The sequence below is a fragment of the Loxodonta africana genome, chromosome 13 (genome assembly GCF_030014295.1).
Source record: "Loxodonta africana isolate mLoxAfr1 chromosome 13, mLoxAfr1.hap2, whole genome shotgun sequence".
Classification (NCBI taxonomy): Eukaryota; Metazoa; Chordata; class Mammalia; order Proboscidea; family Elephantidae; genus Loxodonta; species Loxodonta africana.
Genome location: NC_087354.1, coordinates 70,525,393 through 70,534,203, shown reverse-complemented (window position 1 = coordinate 70,534,203; position 8,811 = coordinate 70,525,393). Strand labels below are relative to the sequence as shown.

The following is an 8,811-nucleotide window of genomic DNA, read 5'->3' as shown; positions in this document are numbered from 1 at the left end:
ACACTCATTCTCTCATGAGTGTACTGTTGAATTTTCCAGCCTAGATAATATTATCACCTTGATGGCTAATAGAATGTGTGCTGTGTATTTTTGCATCATAAAAATGTCTCTTTTTAATGAAACTTCTAGAATAAAACATAGGAGAAACTCCTTGTTGCCTTGGGTTATGTACGAAAGTGTCAACCACAAAATAAAAAATTGATAAATTGGACTTCCTCAAAATTTAAAATGTATGCTCTTTAACAGACTTTAAAAGAGTAGAAAAGTCATAGATTAGGAGAAGATATTTGTAAAAAATATTTGATAAAAGACTGGTATCCAGAAGATATAAAGAACTCTCAAGACTCAATAATAAGGAAACCACCTAATTAAAAAATGGACAAAGATTTGAGCAGAGAAGTTACCAAAGATGAGATACAGATAGGGTATAAAAAAAAAAAATTTTTTTTTTTTTTAAGCACATAAAAATGTGTTCGACATTGTCATTCATTGTTGTTGTGAGCCATCTGGTTGATTCCAACTCATAGCAGCCCTGTAGGGAAACGCAAATCAAAATCATAACAAGATAATAGTACGCATCGATTGTTGTTGTTGGATGCCGTGGACTCGATTCCAACTCATATTGACCCCATGTGGCAGAGTAGTACTGCCCCATAGGGTTTCCTAGGCTGTAATCTTTATGGGGGAAGATCGTCAGGTCTTTCTCCCTCAGAGCGGCAGGGTGGTTTGACTCTCCAACCTTTGGGTTAGTAACAGAGTGCATAACCGTTGTGGCACCAGACTCCTTACACACCTATTAAAATAGCTAAAATAAATTTTTGAAAACTGACAATATCACGTGCTGGTAATTGGACCTCTCATATATTGTCAGTGGGAATTCAAAATCATCCCAACTGTTTTGTTTCTTACAGAGTCTCAAAATTTTAAGCATACACTTACCACGCAATTCAGCAATCCCATTCTTATGTATTAAACCTAGAGAAATGGAAACACATATCTAAACAAAAACTTCTATACAAATGTTTATTGCAGTTTTATTTTTAATAACCCAAAACTGGAAAACCCCAAATATTCACTGACCAATAAATGGGTAAAAAAATTATGGTACATCTCTACAATGGAATATTACTCAGCAATAAAAAAAAAAAAAGAAGAAGGTACAAAATACTGATACATGTAACAACATAGATGACCCTGAAAAGCATTATGCTAAGTGAAAGACTCCATTTACCGTCCATTTTTGAATGAGAAGAATCCCAACAAGACTATGTATACAACCCCTAGCTCCATTCCTATATCTTTCATGCCTTTATTTAATATGTATAATCTGGTCTTCCACTAGCTAATTCTGTATCACTTAAAGTAACTGGAATACACGAAATCATCTAATTTGTAAATTGTCTTCCTATCAGGGCTTTTCCTGATCACCTTCCATTTACCTCTTGTCTCCATGACATAATGGCCACTCCCACTTTGCCTTTATATCTGTACATTTTGTGCCTTATTTTCACTTTGCTTTTCAGTTCTGAATGTGTGTAGGAAAAAAACTACTAAAGGTGAGAGAAATGGGGAATGGGACTTCAGCAACGTAAGAGATGCCCATATAAATGACAGAGAGCTGCCCATTTTAGTGTTTGAAACACACCCAGGGGCTCTGATCCAATGGTTCAACATTGTTGTTGTTGTTGTGCGCCATGGAGTCTATTCAGACCCACAGTGACCCTACATGACAGAGTAGAATTGCCGCACAGTATTTTCTGAGCTGTGATCTTCACAGGAGCAGATCGATTGCCAGGTCTTTCTCTCAAGGAGCAGGTGGTAGTTTTGAACTGCCATCTTTTCAGTAGTCACCAAGCACTTAACCAATCCACCGCCATCGGGACTCTACCTCAACATAAATGGAACCTAAAAAGCTGAACATTAGTGGGACTTAAAATTTCTATCGTACTTGAGCCCTCCATATTAGCTCTATTAGAGAAAGCAAATGGTGTATAGAATACTGCTCATAATGGAAATTCTAATGGCCTTATAATTAGTGGAAATTCTCCACAAATTATGGAAATAGAATGACCTTTACTCTTGCTTTTTAGTATTATTGTGAATTTTTCCATATTTCTATATCTAGGTTTCAAGAAATTGCCTCAGAGACTAAGAGACAGAAGCCTAAAAAGATCTTTGAACTAAATTTAGGTATTTTTTAAAAAATTTTATTATGGTGAAATATATATATATAACATTCATCATTTCAACCATTTTTACATGTACAATTCAGTGACATTAATTACATTCACCGTGCTGCGCAACCATCACCGCTATCCAGTTTCAAATTTTTTCATCAACTTTAAGAGAAACTCAGTGTCCCTTAAGAAATACCTCTCCATTTCCCTCTCCCACCTGCCGTTGGTAACCACTAACAGACTTTGAACCCTTATGCATTTGACTGTTCTAGATATTTTATGTAACTGGGATTGTACAATATTTGTCCTTTTGTGTCTGACTTATTTCACACAACATAATGTTTTCAAGGATCATCTATGTCATGACATATTATCAGAATTTCATTTCTCTTCATGGCTGAATAATATCCCATTGCATGTATGTATATGTATACACACACACACATTAAAAAAACAAATGAATCCACTATCGTAGAATCGATTCTGACACATGTAACCCTATAGGACAGGGTAGAACTGCCCCAAAGGGTTTCCAAGAAGCAGCTCATGGATTTGAACTGCTGACCTTTTGGTTAGCAGCCAAGCTTTTAACCACTGAACCACCAGTCACCAGTTATACATATAACAGTTGCTCTCAAGTCAATTCCAGCTCATGGTGACCCTATGTGTTTCAGAGTAGAATTGTATGTACTCCACAGGGTTTTCAATGATTTTTTGGAAGTAGATCATCTGGCCTTTCTTACAAGGTGCCTCCAATTGACTGGAACTTTCAGTTAGCAGTCTAGCATGTTAACCACTGTTTGCACCACCTAGGAACTCCTCTATGTATATACCACATTTGATTTATCCGCTCATATGTTGATGAACATGCGGGCTGTTTCCACCTTTGGGCTATTGTGAATAATACTGCAATGAACATTGGCTTACGAGTATCTGTTTCATTTCCCGCTTTCAGTTCTTTTGGGTATATACCTAGAAGTGAAACTGCTGAGTCATATGATAATTTTATGTAACTTAATGGCAGTTAAATGCTCTGTTGCTAACCGAAAGGTTGGCAGTAAGAATCCACCCAGCGTCTCAGCAGGAGAAAGACCTTCTGATCTGCTTCCATAAAGATTATAGCCTGGAAAACCTAATTGGGGGATTCTCCTGTGCCCTTGGGGTCACTATGAGTCAAAATCAACTCAACAGCATCTAATAAAAACAACAATGATAATTCTCTGTTTAGCTTTTTGAGATACCCCCAAATTGTTTTCACAGTAACTACATCATTTTACAATTCCACTGGCAATGGATGAGGGTTCCAATTTTTCCACTTCCTTACTAACACTTGTTATTTTCTATTTGCCTGATAATAGCTGCCTTATTATTAAGTGAGGAGTCCCTGGCTGGTGCAAATAGTTAACATGCTTGGCTACTAACCGAAAGGTTGGAAGTTCAAGTCTACCAACAGGTTACTCAGAAGAAAGTCTGGGCCATTTACTTCCACAAAATCAGACATTGAAAACCCTATGGAGCACAGTTCTACTCTGACACACATGGCGTCATGGTGAGTCAGAATTGACTTGATGGCAACTGGTTAGTAGAGTGAAGTGATATCTCATTGTGGATTTGCATTTCCCTAATGGCTGATGTTGGAAACTCTGGTAGCTTAGTGGTTAAGTGCTACGGCTGCTAACCAAAGTGTTGGTAGTTCAAATCCGCCAGATGCTCCTTAGAAACTCTAAGGGGAAGTTCTACTCTGTTCCATAGGGTCGCTATGAGTCGGAACCAACTCGGAGGCACTGGGTTTCGTTTTGGTGTTTAATGGCTGATGGTCTGTTCCACAGTTGGCCCCTGGCCTTCTTTTGACTGATGATATTGAGTTTTTCCATCATCTCTTTCCACAGATGTAGTCAATTTTATTTCTGTGTGTTCCATCTGGCGAGGTCCATGTGTATAGTCACCATTTACACCGGTGAAAGAAGGTATTTGCAATGAAGAAGACGTTGGTCTTGCAAAATCTATCATTTGGTCTCCAGCGTTGTTTCTATCACCAAGGCCATATTTTCCAAATACTGATCCTTCTTTGTTTCCAACTTTTGGATTCCAATCACCAGTAATCATCAATGCATCTTGATTGCATGTTCAATCAATTTCAGACTGCAGCATCTGATGAAAATCTTCTATTTCTTCATCTTTGGCCCTAGTGGTTGGTGCACAAATTTGAATAATAGTCGTATTAACTGGCCTTCCTTGTAGGCGTAAGGATATTATTATCCTATCACTGACAGCATTGTACTTCAGGATAGATCTTGAAATGTTCTTTTTGACGATGAATGCAATACCATTCCTCTTCAAGTTGTCATTCCCAGCATAGTAGACTATATAATTGTCCAATTCAAAATGGCCAATATCAGTCCATTTCAGCTCACTAATGCCTAGGATATGGACGTTTATGCATTCCATTTCATTTTCGATGACTTCCAATTTTTCTAGATTCATACTTTGTGCATTCCAGGTTCTGATTATTAATGGATGTTTCCAGCTGTTTCTTCTCATTTTGAGTCATGCCACATCAGCAAATGAAGGTCCCAAAAGCTTTACTCCATCCACATCATTAAGGTCAACTCTATTTTGAGGAGGCAGCTCCTCCCCAGTCATCTTTTGAGTGCCTTCCAACCTGGGGGGCTCATCTTCCAGCATTATATCAAACAATGTTCTGCTGCTATTCATAAGGTTTTCACTGGCTAATGCTTTTCAGAAGTAGACTGCTGGGTCCTTCTTCCTAGTCTGTCTTAGTCTGGAAGCTCAGCTGAAACCTGTCCTCCATGGGTGACCCTGCTGGTATCTCAATACTGGTGACATAGCTTCCAGCATCACAGCAACATGCAAGCCCCCACAATATGACAAACTGACAGACACTGGCTGGAAGAGATCCATATTTATGCCTATTCCCAAGAAAGGTGATCCAACCGAATGTGGAAATTATAGAACAATATCATTAATATCACGTGCAAGCAAAATTTTGCTGAAGATCTTTCAAAAACGGCTGCAGCAGTATATCGACAGCGAACTGCCAGAAATTCAGGCCGGTTTCAGAAGAGGATGTGGAACCAGGGATATCATTGCTGATGTCTGATGGATCCTGGCTGAAAGCAGAGAATAACAGAAGGATGTTTACCTGTGTTTTATTGACTATGCAAAGGCATTCAACTGTGTGGATCATAACAAATTATGGATAACACGGCGAAGAATGGGAATTCCAGAACACTTAATTGTGCTCATGAGGAACCTTTACATAGATCAAGAGGTAGTTGTTTGGACAGAAAAAGGGGATACTGATTGGTTTAAAGTCAGGAAAGGTGTGTGGCAGGGTTGTATTCTTTCACCGTACCTATTCAGTCTGTATGTTGAGCAAATAATACGAGAAACTGGACTATACAAAGAAGAATGGGGCATCAGGATTGGAGGAAGACTCATTAACAACCTGCATTATGCAGATGACACAACCTTACTTACTGAAAGTGAAGAGGACTTGAAGCACTTACTAATGAAAATCAAAGACCACAGCCTTCAGTAGGGATTGCACCTCAACATAAAGAAAACAAAAATGCTCACAACTGGACCAAAGAGCAACATCATGATAAACGGAGAAAATATTGACGTTGTCAAGGATTTCATTTTATTTGGATCCACAATCAACAGCCATGGAAGCAGCACTCAAGAAATCAAAAGACACATTGCATTGGGTAAATCGGCTGCAAAGGACCTCTTTAAAGTGTTGAAGAACAAAGATGTCACCTTGAAGAGTAAGGTGCACCTGACCCAAGCCATGGTATTGTCAGTTGCATTATATGCATGTGAAAGCTGGACAATGAATAAGGAAGACCGAAGAAGAATTGATGCCTTTGAATTGTGGTGTTGGCAAAGAATATTGAATATACCATGTACTGCCAAAAGAACGAACAAGTCTTTCTTGGAAGAAGTACAACCAGAATGCTCCTTAGAAGCAAGGATGGTGAGGCTGCATCTTACATACTTTGGACATGTTGTCAGGAGGGATCAGTCCCTGGAGAAGGACATCATGCTTGGCAAAGTACAGGGTCATCAGGAAAGAGGAACACCCTCAATGAGGTGGGATTGACACAGTTGCTGCAATGATGAGCTCAAGCATAATAATGATTGTGAGGATGGCGCAGGACCGGGCAGTGTTTCGTTCTGTGGTGCGTAGGGTCACTATGAGTCGGAACCGACACAACAGCACCTAACAACAACAACAACAATGGCTGATGGGAGCTCTGGTGGCTGTTAACCAAAAGGTCCACAGTTCAAATCCACCAGCCACTCCTTGGAAACCCTGTGGGGTAGTTCTACTCTGTCCTATAGGATCACTATGAGTCAGAATAGACTAGATAGCAATGGGGTGTTTTTTTGTTCTTTGGTTTTTTTTTTTTTTTTTTAATAGCTAATTGTGTTTATTGGCCATTTGCATATCTTCTTTGGTAAAGCATGTATTTAAACCTTTTGCTGATTTTTTTTTTTTCTCATTAAACTTTGATTCAATAGGTCTGAAAATTCTGCAACAGATTTTTGGTCAAGTTGTTTCCATTTAAGAAGTACTGATTTTAAAAACTAGTAACTTAAAACTGCCACACAAGAAAAAAAATGTCCACAAAACATTCCTTTCCTTCTAAGGATTTTACGAAGCATTGTTATCATTAACCAGTCTTTTACTATTAAACTTAATGGCCAGTTGAGACAAAAAATCCTGAGACCATTTTTCCTTCACTGATTAAGATGGGAGTGGCAGGTGTTACGGGTAACATTCGTTTAGCCTTCTGGGCTTTCAGAGAAGACTTAGTGACCTTGCCAGCTCCAGCAGCCCTTTTGTTCACTGCCTTGATGACACCCACAGCAACGGTCTGTCTCATATCACGAACAGCAAAAAGATCCTGAGAAGGCTAGTCAGAGAAGCTCTCAACACACATGGGCTTGCCAGGAACCATGTCAACAATGGCAGTATTACCAGACTTCAAGAATTTGGGACCATCTTCCAGCTTCTTACTAAAAAGATGATCAATCTTCTCTTTAAGTTTGGCAAACTTGCCAACAGTGTGCGCCATGTGACAAGCCAGCACAGGTGTGCAGCCAGTGCTGATTTGCCCTGGGTGGTTCCGGATGATCACCTGGGCAGTGCAGCCAGCTGCTTCCATTGGTGGGTCATTTTTGCTGTCCCCAGCCACATTGCCACGGTGAACATCTTTGACAGAGACATCCTTGACATTGAAGCCTGCATTGTCTCCAGGCCGAGCTTCGCTCAAAGCTTCATGGTGCATTTTAACAGACTTCGGTGGTGACGTTGACTGGGGCAAAGGTGACTACCATGCCCGGCTTGAGAACACCAGTCTCCACTCTACCCACAGGGACAGTGCCAATACCACCAATTTTGTAAACATCCTGCAGAGGCGGACTCAGGGGCTTGTCAGTTGGAGGAGCTGGTAGCAGTATACAATCCAGAGCTTGAAGCAGTGTGGTTCCACTGGCAGTGCCATCTTCATGAGTGACTTTCCATCCCTTGAACCAAGGCATGTTAGCACTTGACTCTAGCATGTTGTCACCTTTACAACCAGAAACTGGCATAAATGCTATTGTGTCAGGTTTGTAGCCAATTTTCTTAATTTAGGTGCTGACTTTCTTAACGATTTCCTCATATCTCTTCTGGCTATAGGGTGGCTCAGTAGAATTCATTTTGTTAACACCAACAATTAGTTGTTTCACACCCAGCGGGTAAGCCAGAAGGGCATGTTCATGGGTTTGCCCATTCTTGGAGATACCAGCTTCAAATTTACCAACTCCAGCAGCAACAATCAGGACAGCACAGTGAGCCTATAATCATGTTTTTGATAAAGTCTCTGTGCTCTGGGGCATCAATGATAATCACATAATACTTGCTTGTCTCAAATTTCCACAGGGAGATATCAATGGTGATTCCTCGCTTATGTTCAGCTTTCAGTTTATCCAAGACCCAGGCATACTTGGAGCTCTTTCCCAACTCAGCAGCTTCCTTCTCAAATTTTTCAATGATTCTTTTGTCAATCCCACCATATTTGTAAATCAGGTGACCAGTAATGGTGGAATTACCCAAATCAACATGTCCAATGATGACAATGTAGATATGGACCTTTTTCGTACCCATTTTGGCTTAGGCTTTGCAATAGTTTTCACCAACACCTGTGTTCTGGTGGCAAACCCATTTCAAAAAAGCCTTCGTTCATTTTTTGATAGGGCTGTTTATCTTTTTGATGATTAGTTGTAGGGATTCTTTATATATTATGAACGTTAATCCATTATCAGATATGTGGTTCCAAAATACTTTTCCCATTTTGTAGATTATGTCTTCCCTCACTGGATAAAGTCCTTTTATCTACAAAAGGTTTTAATTTTAATCAAGTCCAATTTACCTATTTTGCCTTTTGTTGCTCCCTGCTTTTGGTATCATATCTAAGAATCTATTGTTCAAAACTAGGTACTGAAGCATCACTCCTATGTTCTATTATAAGAGTTTTATAGTTTTAGTACTTATATTTAAGTCTTTGATCTATTTTGATTTAATGTTTATATATGGGGTGAGGTATGGGTCCAACATCATTAT

At 39.5% G+C, this 8,811-nt stretch overlaps 1 pseudogene; it reads right to left on the bottom strand.

Moving 5' to 3' along the window:
* Positions 1-7,120: 7,120 nt before the first annotated feature.
* LOC100653586 (elongation factor 1-alpha 1-like) lies at positions 7,121-8,575 on the bottom strand (annotated as a pseudogene).
* Positions 8,576-8,811: the final 236 nt, after the last annotated feature.